The sequence below is a fragment of the Parus major genome, chromosome 2, assembly GCF_001522545.3.
Source record: "Parus major isolate Abel chromosome 2, Parus_major1.1, whole genome shotgun sequence".
In the NCBI taxonomy this organism is placed as follows: domain Eukaryota; kingdom Metazoa; phylum Chordata; class Aves; order Passeriformes; family Paridae; genus Parus; species Parus major.
The window spans coordinates 37,877,062-37,891,952 of NC_031769.1; positions in this window are offsets into that span (position 1 = coordinate 37,877,062).

Here is a 14,891-nt window from a genome sequence, read left to right on the forward strand (position 1 = left end):
CGAGTGCCACTTGTAAGATGGTACAAGGAAGGAAAACAACAATGTGGCAGCAGCCCACCTGGCCCAGGAGCTGCAGCTCAAAATGAAGCACATCTAGAGAGGCCTGCTGCTGGATTGCTGCTGTACAACAGCTCCTCTTCACCGTGTGTGGTGCTCCACAGGCCTCGTGCAGGCAGCCCTGGTTTAGCTGCAGTGGTAATGCTGTATGAAATGAGGCTGATGCTAGTGCTCTCTTGTATGCCACTTTGGCAGGTTCAGTTGCCAGCACACAGCTGAAGGTTGTCTCTGACCTAGGCTGGAGACTAACTTGGTTCTTGCCTAGTCCCAGAATATGAGATGATCTTGAGGAGAACCTCAAGTATCCTTTGGTCCCCTTTTCTCTCTGCTCAGGCAGAAGCCCAAGGAAGCAACCAAGACCTGTGCACATCCTGATAGCAGACTTCTGTTTCTGCACAACATTTTGGATAGAGAAAACACATGGGTAGATGGTGGGCTACCTAACATGCACCTGGTTTCCCAGTGGCAGACGGCAGAAATTATTTAACAATTTAACAGTGTTGCACTTCCACGGTGTCTAAACTAGCACCCCTCAGGCTGGCTTGTGGTGTAGAGCTCAGTCAGTGCTGCATGAAGGATTTTTTTCTTTTCACCTTCTTATTCTTGCCCAATAGGAACCTCTCCAGCCTTGTCTCATGCTGCTTAACATGTGTGTGGCTTGGCAGCCCTATTTCCTACTGTGCAGTGTGCCTTTGCCCTCTGTGTGCCCATGCACAGGCTTCCCCTTGTTGAGAGTTTGACACAGGGCCAAACTGACCCCCTGCACACACACCTGCAGGGGCACATCTGTCCTGTTAGTGCCTTTATGAGAGTATGAGCAAAACTGCCAGGTTAATGCATCATGAAATGAATGCTGGTTCTTATACTTCACAAGGGGAATTCAGTCATGTTTTCCATAATTTGTGGAATTCATGGAAAGCTGCCAGATGGAAAATGTCCTGGGGGCCGGGTGGTTGACAGCCATCTGAACACAAGACAGCAGTGTGCCCAGGTGGCCAAGAAGGCCAATGGCATCCTGGCCTGTATCAGCAATGGTGTGGCCAGCAGGACCAGGGCAGTGACTGTCCCCCTGCACTGGTGAGGCCACACCTCAAATCCTGTGTTCAGTTTTGAGGCCTTTACTGCAAGAGGGACATTGAGATGCTGGAGTGGGTCCAGAGGATGGCAATAAAGCTGGTGAAGGGTCTGGAGCACAAATCTGACGAAAAGAAGCCGGGGGAGCTGGGTTTGCTCAGCCTGGAGGAAAGGAGGCTCAGGGGAGACCTTGTCACTCTCTGCAGATACCTGACAGGACGGTGTAGCCTAGTAGGGGTTGGTCTCTTCTCCCATGTAACAGCAGGACAAGAGGAAATGGCCTAAGTTGTGCCAGAGGAGGTTTAGATTGGATATTAGGAAAAATTTCTTCACTGAAAGGGTGTTCAGGCTGCCCAGGGAAGTGGTGGAATCATAATTTCTGAAAGTGTTCAAAAAACATTTTGATGTGACACCTGGGGACATGGTTTAGTGGTGGACTTGGCAGTGTTGGACTTGATCTTGGAGGTCTTTTCCAACACAAATGATTCTTTGAGTCTATAATTATTTACAATCATTTGCCCTGTGCCTCACAGAAGTTCTGTGCTACAATGCCAACATATCAGGAAGCCCAGTACTACCACTCAATGGCTGCTTGTTTTTAATACATCTGCATGCAGAAAATGCTGTGATAATCCTGGGCACAAAAGTACCACTTTTCATATGCTTCACCCTATGAAAAACCTATGTGGAGAGGTCCTTACATTGTTTTCTGAGGTAAAGCAGGGTGTCACTTCTTAACTTCACACATCACTTTTTAACTTCACCAAAAAAAATCTTTCTTGGTAGGTAAATTCATGTAAGCTCTGCACAGGGCTGTTCTTGCACAGGATCCTTGCTTGAGCATAGGTGGGCTGAATTAAAGCACTGCTGCAAGTAGCTAGGGGGATAGCCTGCCAGCAATACCAGGAATTAACTTACACCTGCAGCCAAAATTCCTTGGCATGAATGAGCAGGCTGTGGGCTCAGCCTTTGCTGCTTTGTAGGTGTCAGCCTCCCCTAGCTGCCCCAGGCACCACAGCTTCTGATCCACGCTCAGACTGAAAATCTGGCTCTGAGAAACCTCCTAATGCACTGAAGCCAAGACAAGAGTGTGCCTCGTCTGGGGGGTTGGAGGAGATGACAAACATGGGATGGGCCAGGATAATAAGGCTTGGTGACTGCATTCACAGCTAATAATTATTTTCAAATCATGGAGAAGGTCCCTATGTTTGCCTCTTCCCACCTGCCAGGTGTCTGCAGGTCTGTAACCAGGTCAGGATCTTTAAAAATAGTTCCGGGCCTGAAGAGCAAAGTGCTTGCTGGCTCTGATGTCCATACTGTGCTTGTCTCTGTGAGGCTTTCCAGTTGTGTCTTGGCCTTCAAACAGGCTCAGCACAACCCCTGGATGGCAGCTGTGGTATTTGCTTTGCCTCTTCACCCATCTTAGCCCCCAAAATGGCCAGAAACAGTTACAACAGAGTTAACTTTGCCTTAATGCCACAAATTTCCTTGTTTAGCCCTATCTCTTCATTAGAAATAAGAGAAATAAAACTGTAAGACCCTCAGAACCAGGACAGAGCTTTGTGTGCCTATTCACATATGTCTGCAGACATGCATACATACCCTCACTGTCACGTAGTTACTGATCACAGAATCACAGAATCATAGAATGGTTTGGGTTGGAAGGCACCTTAAAATCACCTCAATGCATGGGAAAAGATGTCTTTCACTAGAACAGGTTACTCAAAGCCCCATCCAACCTGGCCTTGTACACTTCTAGAGATGGAGCACCCACGACTTCCAGGGCTGGGACATCCTGTTCCAGTGCCTCACCACCCTCACAGTAAAGAATTTCTTCCTAACATTCAATCTAAACCTGCCCTCTTTCAACTTAAAGACATTAACCCTTGTCCTGTCACAACACACCCTTGTGAAAAATCCCTCTCCAGCTCTCCTGTAGCCTCCCTCTAGGTACTGGAAGGCTGCTGTAAGGTCTCCCCAGAGTCTTCTCTTCCCCATCCCCAACTGTCTCAGCCTGTCTTCACAGGAGAGGTGCTCTAGCCACCTTTGTGGCCCTCCTCTGGACTCACTTCAGCAGGTTTATGTCTTGGATGTAGTACTCCAGGGGGGTTCTCATGAGTGCAGAGCAGAAGGAGAGAATCTCCTCCCTTGACCTGTTGGCCATGATGCTTTTGATGCAGCCCCGGTGCAGTGACTGCCTCTTGGCTCACAAACTGGCACAGTTTAGGCTCAGTAGCTAGTTCAGCCCAGTGACCCAACCACAGTACTTTGCACTGCACAAATCACCTGATGTCTGCCAGCTGCTGAGGTTTCCACAGAGGGGAGATCAGCTTCAGCCTCGTCCTGCTGGGGTGCAGCCGTATTTCTGTGCCGGTGCTCTCCCAGCACAGCACGTGTGCATTCCTGCGTGCTCCTGAGGCTGGCTCAGGGCCAGGAAGGTGCCCTCAGTCAGGAGTGTGCATCCCTTGGGAGCGTGCATCCCTCAGGACTGCACATCCCCACCTGAGGCAGCAGCGTCAGTGCCTCAGAGCCTGCAGTGCTGCTCTGTCTGGCCAGCCTGGCAGTGGAAGAACCTGAATGAAGGCAACTGCATGGCTGTGGGTCACATTCCTGGTGTTACTGCAGCTATGGCTTCAAATGATTAAACTGGCATGGTGAAGGCAAGGCCTAGAGAGGAGCAGCTTTAGTCCCTGGTCTGTCCTTTACTCCTGTGTGCTCTTGGACACGTCGTGTTCCCTCACTCTGCCCAAGCTTCTCCGGCTGCATAGCACAGTGCTTACCATGTCAGGATACCATGGGGATACCATGGCCTCCCATCCCATAATGATGGGACAGCTCTGACAGGAGCCTACGTCTTTCCCAAAGTGCTGAGGAGCTGACATGCATCAGCAAGGGACCTTCCCACCCTGAAACTTAAACATGCAGCTGCCAGGGGAGGTTCTGTCTTCTTTGGAGTGTCTTAAAATATACAAGATACAAGACACAAGAAAGAGCAAGACTCCAGGGGCTTGTTAATACAAGAGGACTTTATTGAAGTCTAAAAGGAGTGCCTTGAAGGAAAATGGTGTTTCTTGTATTAATAAAGTTTAATAGCAATAAGAAGAGTATTTGAAAAGGATTGCATAATTTCATTACATTTCCCTTAAACCTGGTGTTACAGTTTCAGACTAACCATATGTGTTCATGCCTGCCTGGAATGAAGTGTGGACAGTAGGTTTCCTTCACATGTCTCTTGATGCAGGTACGACCGCAGCCTCCTCTGTGCTGAGAAGAGTTTTAATGTGAAGGTCTGTCTTAGTCTCTGTGTTCTAGCTTCAAATGGACAAATGTTTTCAGCACAAGCACTCCAGAGAGACCTGTATGCACTGAGCTGCTGGGGTCAATTCACAGTTCAAACCATATTTCAAGGTCTAAGTCATTTTGTTGCTATGAAAAACAAACCATTTGTGACATTAGAGAGTGGTGATAAGGTAAGCACTATTCAGCCCCCCAAAAAGGCAGGTTAATAAAGTATCATATTCCTCTGTTCCACTCACCTCTCCACCCAGCAGTATCCACCCTGTGTCTCCCCCAGAAAACACTGGGATGCAATGGCTGGCTGTGCCACCCCACTTCTGCACAAAGGCCAGCAGCTCCCTCAAAATCCATCTTTACCAATCCCATTAAACTGAGCTGCCAGATTTTGGTCCACTGCAGCCAGAGACCAGAGACAAGGTCCCTGAACCCTTCTATTCATGCCACCTTGCTGATCCAAAAGGTGTAAGAATCACAGAATCACAGAATCATTAAGGCTGGAAAAGATCTTTAAGGTTAGAGGTTTAACCATTGACCTAACCCTGCCAGGTTCACCATTAAACCACGTCCCCAGGTGCCATATACACAGTTTTGTGAGCATATCTGGGATGCTGATTCTACCACTTTGCTGAGCTTTCTGGTCAAATGCCAGATCACACTTTCAGCAGAGGAATTTTTCCTAATATCCAATCTAAACCTCTTCTGGTGCTACTTGAGGCCACTCCCTCTTGCTCTTGCAAGAAGAGACTTAATTCACACCTGTCTACAACTTCCTTTTAGGCAACAAGGTTCCCCCCGAGCCTCTTTTCCCCCAGTGATGCTGCAAGAGGGGCTGTTCCCTCTGTAAGGGACTGGACTGGTCAGCTGAGAGCAGTCTTAAACCACAGAGTGAAATTTGTGAGCATCTGCCCAAGCCCAAAGCCCAGAGCCTTGACCCAACAGAAGCCACCTGCTTGGGGTGGAATCAGCTACTGCAAAGGGAAAAAATGCTGTCCTGCAGGAGGGTCACCTCCTCATGCACAGCCTGAGCATGCAGGAGAAGAACTCTGTCCCCAGCCCACCACTATTGCAGACCCTTACTCTGAGCTCTTAGCTGGAAGGATCAAAGTGCAAGTTTGAAAGAGACAAAAAGAAGCACCCAAAGGAGAGAGAGAAGCGAAAAATCCAGTGGATAAAGGGCATTCCCTCAGCCTAGGAATGTACTCCAGAAAACTTCTCTTCCTTACACATCATTTACAGCAGCATGCTTTTAGTTAATCTCATTTAAATACCTGAATATTAACCTGTGGCTAGACCCTGAGCCGCAGTCCTGCCTGGCTGCGCTTCTTTCCCTAAAGGGAGCTGTGTTATTCCTCAGTATTTCTGGAAGGGGGCACTCTGTCTCCAGGATTGCAGCCCAGCACGCTGCTCTCTGCTGCTGGTTGTTGCTCAGCCCAAAAGGGACACTGTTAGGAAAAAATAAACAGTTCATATCCAGCTTTGAGACAGAGACATTAGAAAGAGAGGGATAAACTGCTGCTCTAGGGACAAAGATAATGTAGAAGAGAATTTATTGAAATGTCAGGGAAAATGGGAATGACATAACCAAATAATCAAAAGGGGGAAAGAAAAGAAAGTATCTGAGATGATAAAAAATTAAAATGGCAAACACAGCACGACAAGGAGCAATTACCCTGGGCTGGAAGCAAAGAAAATGTACAGCACAGAGATATACAGAGAGTAGTGGTAGAGCGCAGCTCAAAATGAAAACAATAAAACAAAAATATAATTAAGAACAATTCAAGCCACCCAGATGCATTTGTAGTTCAGCTCAGATGCCAAATTCAGTTAATAACTGCTTCCAGCTGCTCAGCAATGCACAGCCATTTCTCACTGCAGCCTCTGCATCCGAGCTGGGCAGAGCATCAGCCCCACAAGCAGGCACAAGCCCTGGAACACAGCAAGGCAGCAGGAGGGAATTAGGGGATGGGAAGAGCCCCAAATCACTGCTGAGCATAATTGGGATGCAGTGTGGTCTACTGAACTCCTCTTGTGGTGGGCATTTGGTGAGGGGAAGCAGGAGGTGTTACAGCACTGGAGCTGGAGCATCAAAGTGATATCTCTGTAGGGTCTCTGCCTTTGCCTGTGGTTCCTGCCCCACATCTCCCCTCTTTGCTACTGTTTTTCTGGTGAAAGATAGAGGCTGGTGTTGAGTCCTGTTCTGTACAGGGCTGCTTGCTCTTAAGGCTCACTTCTGCATCTCTGCTTCCTCTGGGACCTGGAAATAATAATACCAGACACCTTTACCTTTTCTCCTTTTCAGTTACTGGTTTTGTTTTTTTTAAATTTTCCTTTTCCTGATTTTCTTTTTTTTTTTTCTTCCCAAACCCAGGAGGGCACACAAGTTAGCTTTCTCCTGTTTAAACGCAGGGATTCCACCTGGCCAGCCACTGAGTGCTCCTGCACACACACACACACACACACACACACACAAATACAAACTCTCATGTGTGCACATGCACACACAAACACAGTTCCAGCACCTGGGATTTGATGGAGACCCTCAGCTGCAGGCATGCAGGCATGGACTTGCAGCATGAGCACCTCCTAAGTTTCCCAGGGGATGATGTTGTTGTTGTGTAAGACAAAACAGTCCTCATATAATCAAATAACCTTTAAATCACTTCTGGGAGACATGGAGACCGCCAGCAAAACTGAGAACAAAACAAAGAGGCACAAGGGGGAGCTGGAAAACATTTCTTTCCCTCTCCATCCCCTTTTTTAATTACCATCAAGCCTAGTCTGTGATGCTTGAAATGCCTGTGTTTGTTAATCACAGCTCATTTGGTTGTGTAGGAAGGTATAAATAGAGTTTCATGTGTGACTGATGGGAGCTGTGAGCCAGCCCCCTGGGTTGTTTGCACTGCTACCATGAATAGCAGCTCTTAATGTGTTTATATGCCAAGCCCCAACTCCAGAGGATTCTTCTGGAGTCTGCTGTGGTTGGGCTTCAGCTGAGAGAAAGGAATCCAGCTCTGCTGTGCTTCTTCTCTGGTGCCATCTCCAGCAAAACCTCCTGTCCCTGCCAGATGAGCTAACATCAAGGTTTATGTTGTGTCTTCTACAGTTCACTTTGTTCCTGCTCTGCCACTTGCCGGCCAAGGAGCAGAGACCCCTGCTCTGATCTTCTAGCACCTCCAGCCACACAGATCCCCTCCTCACCTCTAGTAGCCAGCTGCCAGGTGTGCATCCAGCTTCAGACTCCCTCCCACGTCCTGCTGCGTCCTGCCTGCCTTTTGGGGCTGCCTTCTTCAGTTCAGTTTGCCTGAATCAGGGCTGTTGGAGCTTCCCTGCTCTCACTGACACTTCCCTGCTTGTTGCTGATCCTCTCCCCTTCCCCTCCTTAATGAAAGTGTTCCCTTGCAGCCTCTCCCACCCCACCACCCCATGACACCGTCAAGAATTGGCCACAAAGACAGCTTGAATTTGCACTGAGAGCCTGATTTGTGCCTGGGAAGCCCAGGAGCGATCAATAGCATTTTATTAAAGACAGAGTGATCAAGAAGGAGAAAAGAATCAAGGGGTGATGTGCCATAAGACCAGAAAAATGGTTACCATGCACTGAACAGCATATGACTGACAGCTCAGTAATGCCAGAGACGCAGCTGTGTCAGCCACAGCTTTCAAGCTATTTAAGCTGTCAGCCATTTGAAGTATTTTGGTTTCTCTACCTATTGACTCAACACCAGGCTACTGTACCAGAGATCTCAAAGATTATCTGTTCAGGTGGGAGGGCAAGAACCCAGCTCTGCTCTATTTAACTCCTGCCAAGACAGCAACTCTGAGCCATGACAGGCTTTTAGAAAAAGGTTGTAAGTGCATTTTCAGGACCAGTCTTGCATTTAAAATCTTCAGACTACATTGATCTTTAGCTGTGGGGAAACCCAGGTCCTTTTCTTCCTTGTTTACATATAACCCTGATTCAGCTTTGAGATGAACAGTAGGTGCATAGGTAAGTCTGTCCCTCAGACACTCTGTGTGTCCCTGCTAAACTACTTGCACCACTTTGCTGCTGGTGGTGAGTGAGCCACGATAATGGCATTTTCATCATCTGTCATCTAAAGATGGAGAAGGAACTGAATAAACCCTGGCTGTAAATTTCTATTTCTCTTTCTCTGTCATATCTGAGCCCACAAGAAAGACACTTGGCTGCTGTGGGAGAGTTGGGGAGCAGCCACTGAACGACGGACAGGTTATGAATTTAATGACACACAAGGCAGCCTTTGCTGAGAACTTAACTGGTTGCACCCATCCCTTCTGGCATGGGATCTCCAGGCTGCACTGTTGTGTCCTTGTGGCTGCAGAAGCCTCTGTGGTCTCTTGGAGCCTGGCTGCTGCTGTGTGGCCAGGGGGACAGCATCCCACAGTGAGCAGTGTGAGCTGTTATCTACGGTCAAAAAGGGGACTACTTAAATTCAGCCTCATTGCATGATTGTAGATGAGTATAAGAAAGCCACCAAGGGTTTGGAGCTTACGTGTTCTCCATCTGCACTGTGCTGATTGACAATATCATACCCTAATCCTGTGCCTGACAGAGGTTTTACATCAACAGGAAGGATTTTTTCGCTCCATCATGCCAAAGCTATTGTGGACTACCTCAGATATTTCAACGCCCTCAGTGATAAATGTCCAAGTCATGGAGATGCTCAGCTATTTAGCAATATGTGTATGTGGCAATAAAGTTGTACAAGGCTAAGAATTCCTGCCATGTGCTTTTCATCAGTGTAATAGGAAGAATTATGTAGTCAATCAAGACTAATAGTGATTATGCATCTAATTTTTGTTCAGCCAAAACAACATCAAGGACAAGTTTTTCAAGAGCTCTTGACTATGGCAAAGAAGTGCCAGCTCCTTTTTTTTTTTATTTTTGGCTGCTACTCTCATTAATTAACATGATTTGTGCTTGCATTGTGATGAGAAGCACTTCAGAAAGATGCCAAATATAAATATAAAAATTAACAGCAAAGTGAGATCAAACTAGAAGGCACTGGTTGAGGGAGACACAGCTAAGTTTCCCCACGCCATTTTTTATTTAGTTGACCCTTCTCTAGGGTCATAAATCCCTCAGAGAAGAGTAAGCCTTACTGCTGAAGCTGCTATTGTGCATGAAGGTTGCTGAATTATCCCTCAGCCTCCTTCCTTATCTGCAGAATATGTAGAACACTTTGAGGGCTGGGGTAGACTATGAAGAAAAGAAAATGCACCTGACAGTTTGGTTTTAAGCCTCTTCAAAGGTAATCTATTTCTCTGAACTTTCTGAAACAACAGAACTGTGCAGGAATAATATTAAGACATGGTTCAAAAGCATCCAAATCCCTCTTCAGACTCCAAAGGCCTCTTCAGACTACTGCTTGCATGCCACATATCCCTGAAAACCACTACATAGCTGCACAGGATCACATGCCCCTTGGCATATCCTGCAGCTCATAGTTTGAACCTTTGGAGCTTTGGAGCTGTAGCTCATCCATGAAGCAGTCTTTTTTCTAAGCCTTCCTGGCAGCCCTTCTGTGTGGCACCCCTGAGCAATGTAAGCAACCCTCATTATCTTTATCAAGAAATAATTTATATATAAAATAAACAAATTTTACTAATTTTATTAAAATTTAATAATAAAATTTTAAAAATTAAAAATGAAATTTAGTTTAAATTTAAAGAATTAAAATAGCTTGTTAATATCCTTTTCCTGTTCTCATTCTCTTCCCCCTCAGAAGCTCATATCTTCATCTTTTCAGTCCAGCAGCCTTAGAATAGCTGTGTGTGTACATTTTTTCAGACCTTATTCATTGCTGCTAAAGAGCATATTTTGTATTTGATAATAAGAACATAACAAGGGGTGCAAAAACTTGAGAATGTTGAGAATGTTGATAATAATTAGCTGTGACTCCACGTAATCTTGAAATGATGCATTTCCACAATGTGGGCATTCATCCTCTTTCTCCCTTTTTTCTCTCTGTCCCACATGGAACCTTTTCTGTGGAATAAGCACTGACCTTGTCTTTTGCCACAGTAAGGGGAACAGAACCTCTCCTTTAACCTGAGGCCTCTTATCCAGCACTCTTGAGATTTCAGTTCCTCGAGAAAACATCAGGAGTCAAAATTTACTGATGAGAGGGAAGGGTAAAATCAGTGGGGGTACATAAAAACAGAGAGAGAGAGAGAATGAAAGTATGTTTACAGGCATCTTAAGAAACTGGCATTTAAAGAAATAATGTTGATATGTTTCCTTGTCCTTCTTCATTTATTCATGATGCCTCCATCATATTCCTGGTGTTTCCAGGGAATTAATTTTGCTGTCCCTTTCTGGACACTAGTAGAAATCAGAGAATGGCTCTGGGCTGACACACACCCAATTCCCATCAACACTCCACCTGTCATATTTTTGCCTTCCACCATCTCCATGTGCTATGTCTCACATCAGGCATGAAGATGCCAGTCTCTTAAGGAGGCTAATCTTTTCCTGAGGTAAAACCTGTGACCACAATTTACCCAGGCTCCTGAATGGTTGAACAATAAACTTGTTCTTGGACTGAACTGGAGAGGTTATCCTTCCAGCACTCTCAGACATCAATTACTGCAATGAGATCCTGAACCTACAGCTCATAAGTATTTCTTCCTCAGTGTTAATTCATATCCATTAATGTAACAGCCAAAGAAATCACAGACAAAGTATCAGTGGAATTTATGTTACATGACCTGTGGAAGAAAATACCAAGTGTAGCAGAGCAGGAGCAAGCCTTCTGTCTCACATGGCTCACTTCCATGTCCTACCTGCCAGGAGGATACTGAGAAGGCAGAATTGGAGGGGTTCAAGACACTTCTGTCTGCCACAGACATAAAAAAGTGAATGGAGAATGAGGACCAGGCTGTTCTTTGTCTGGAAACCAGCAGGTTTTTTACTTCATTGCTTTTGCTCCTCTGTCAGAACATCACTCCCACTTGCAAAATACCTGTTCTTGGCAGAAGGAAAGGTCTTGCCTGTCCTGGGATTCTTTTCACTCTGTTCAATTAATTTTATTAACACCCTATAGACTCAGTCCTCAGGACTTCAGGTGAAAATGTTTCATCATTACAAGTGTTTCACAGTAAGAGCCACACAAAACCTACCAGTGTTGTGTGTGTGTTACTATTAATTACCCTGTCAGAAAGCCTAGGAAGGCTTGATAAAATGAACTGCATTAAATCCACCATCCAGAGGCATTCATTCAAACAAGCAAAAGTGACTCAGGCAATTGCCAGCAGTGTTGTATACAAAGGGTGACATCCAATGTGACGTGTATGGAAGAGATCAGGCTGTCCTGCACTGCTCTAAAAGGTGTAAATATGACTCTAATTATTGTGCTATTTCTATACCATCAGGGCTCTAGGAAGGCAGAGTTATGTTATTTCCTTTTTGCAGACAATTTAGCTCAACACCTATGCCTGAGATCACTTGGAGGATCCTGGGCTAAGGTGGGAATGTACTTTGGATCTCCTGAGCTTCAGTTCCATCTTCATCAACCCCTTTCTTGTCTCAATGGTGAGCAGGGTCTATACCCAAATGGCAACTACAGTGCACCACATAACCCAAGCCAGAAGTCAGAACAAGATAAGGGACAAGTGGCTAAGAGGTGACACAGGCTTTAGCCCTGAGTGTGCCTCCAGAAATGCAGGCAGAGAAGCTGGAGCTCTGGGAACAGAATTCACTTGGGCTGGTTGAGTCCCGGGAACTGAATGAGATGCACATGAAGAAATCCCTATCCAAGGAACCTCCCACTGAACTACACTTCTAGATTCTCATTTACAAACCATATATTTGAGACAGAACAAATATCCCTGTCCTCCCCCTTCAGCGCTCATTTTGTGACAAGCAGGTAAGCAGGGAAATGAGCAAGGTCAGCTTGGGAAGTGCAGTGCTGTGGGGAGAATACTTGATACAGGATACAGTAATGAACATGTACTAAGCACACAACGTGCTGTAAGACCCAAGTGCTCAGCTGATGTTCAAAATCTTTGTGGTGAAGGATTCTAAATTTTCATAACTCTCTACTACTAAAAAGTACCAGAGAGATACCAAAAATGTCATGGGAAAAAATTCTCTATTTAATCTAGCAAACCTTGTGAAATCAGAGGGATAAATATGAAGTAGAAGTTTCTGAAACCTGTTCACCATATAGTCTGACAAGTTCCTTAGCTTGGAGTCTGGAGTAATTTAGATTAGCTTGAGCCCTGAAGATCCAAAGAAAACAACATAAAAACTTTATGAGCTTCTCAGAGCATTTCTGGAGTCCTCAGAGGGACAAATGCAGGCTTCATCCTACAGCCCCTGCCTAGAGACTGTCATTTTTCTCCTTGTTACATCTTGGCTGAGTAACAAGAAGATTTCCAAGATGAGTCAGTAAAATACACAGAGCATTTTGAAGCAGGGCAATCAATCTGTTGAGAGGAATGTAACCAACATTTGTGTCACAAATACTGATGATAGGCTGACAGGGAGATGCTGATACCATCAGTCCTGGAACAGATACCAACATGGTGATGATGGGATGCTCAATTTGTCCATCCTGGGTGCTCTCGTGCTGGCAACTGAATGCACACTGAGCCTCCTGGAAACAAGTTAGACATGCAAGGTATGATCCCAACAGCAGGCTTGGCTAATTGTCCTGCTTCAGGCTGTAGTGATAAAGGGCAGGTACCCATGGACAGCTGTGCTTACGTCATTATCATCTATTAGGCCTTTTCCCATGATTCAATCCTCCTTTCTCCACCCTAGTCTCCTCCCAAATAAACAAGAAAACCCTAATTACTTTTTCCTTTTCAATCATAATCTGGCTGGATCCATATCCAAATTACGTACTTCTGATAATGATATGTAGATATTCTTAATCTTGCATGTGTCACCTTGAGTCATGTGTGCAGTTTTGGGCACTACAACATAAAAAAGATATTAAGCTAATAGGGAACATACAAAGTAGGGTCACAAAGATGGTGAAGGGCCTGGGGAGGAGTTCTTATGAGGAGTGGCTAAGGCCACTTGGCTTGTTCAGCCTGGAGGAGACTGAGGGGAGACCTCATTGTGGTTTTCAGCATCCTCATGAGGGGAAGTGGAGGGGCAGATACAGATCTCCTCACTCCCTGACAATGCCTGTCATGCCTGGCCTTTGCTCATGTCATGCCCAGTGGTTTCTGATGACCTGCTCAGTCACTTCAAAGGCAAGTAAGAGCACAGTCATCTGCTTGCAGATTTAGAAAACACTGCGTGATTTTCAGGCAGCCCATGATGTCCACACCAGCTTGTGTGCTGCAAGAAACACGGACCAGTATGAAACAATCCAGACAGAATTGGACTTATATCACTCTGGACTTACAGAAGTTCTGACAGGAGACCAGGTGTGTTAGGACTCATAGCCAGGCTGTATTTCAAAGCAGAGGGACTTTAGGTTATAAATGGTTCCCCGCATCAATGTATTGGTATGTCTGTCACAAAAGGTATTGTTTGTGCTGCACAGGTGCACAAAAACACTCCCAGCTCAGTGAACCGACCATTTGATGGAGAAGGACATTCTGAATGATGGAGGTGCAAATGTTCTGCCCCACAGCTGCCATGGTCTGATTAAGCACCCAGACTTCTAGTCACAAATAACACCTTTGAGACAAGGGCAAAGTTGGTCTGTCCAAGCATCCACACTTCCACTTCCTTTGCCTTTTCTGTAAAAGAAACAAATTTTACCTGATGAAGAACACAAAGTTTTGCAATTGCAGTACTTTTATAGCAAGGATGGATCCAGGAAAGACATCAATAAGAGCAAGTCCAGAGGAAGGCCACCAAGATGATTATAGGTGTGGAGCATCTCTGCTGTGAACATCATTTAAGTCTCCTTTGAAGCTCACAGAGAAAAAAAAAAAAAAAGATTTTTTCTTTATCAGTAAAATCAGAGGAATTGCAAAACTAGTCCTGAAATAGCCCTTTAGAAGTGCAGCACTGCAGTTGCTGGCTCATGAAAACAATTCTGAAACCTGTATTATTAATCCAGCCTCTTCTCCTGGCCTAGACACCTATCTTGTCTTGACATCTTCGGGTTAAAATCCTTATTACTGACTTCTTTCCCACAAAAAAAGAAAACATGGGGAATATTGCTAGCTTGTTCTAGAGCTGATAACACTGTCATCATGACCAGTTCAGCAAGAACCACACTCATGGGAAAGATGGAGTGCAGGTGCTGTCTGAAGCCAAGGCTAGAGGCAAATCTGATCAGATCAGCACAGCTAGAAATATGACAAACTATCATTAGCATTAGGCGATCCCTTAGTTTCATTACTGATTTCTTTAACAGAACTTGAAATAAAAATGAAATTAAGGAGAATCCCACACCTCACACCCCAAGTGGGCTCTGTGTCCTTTTCTGCCCTGGGTTCAGACCAGCAGCCAAGGCCTGGTGCTGGAGCTGGAG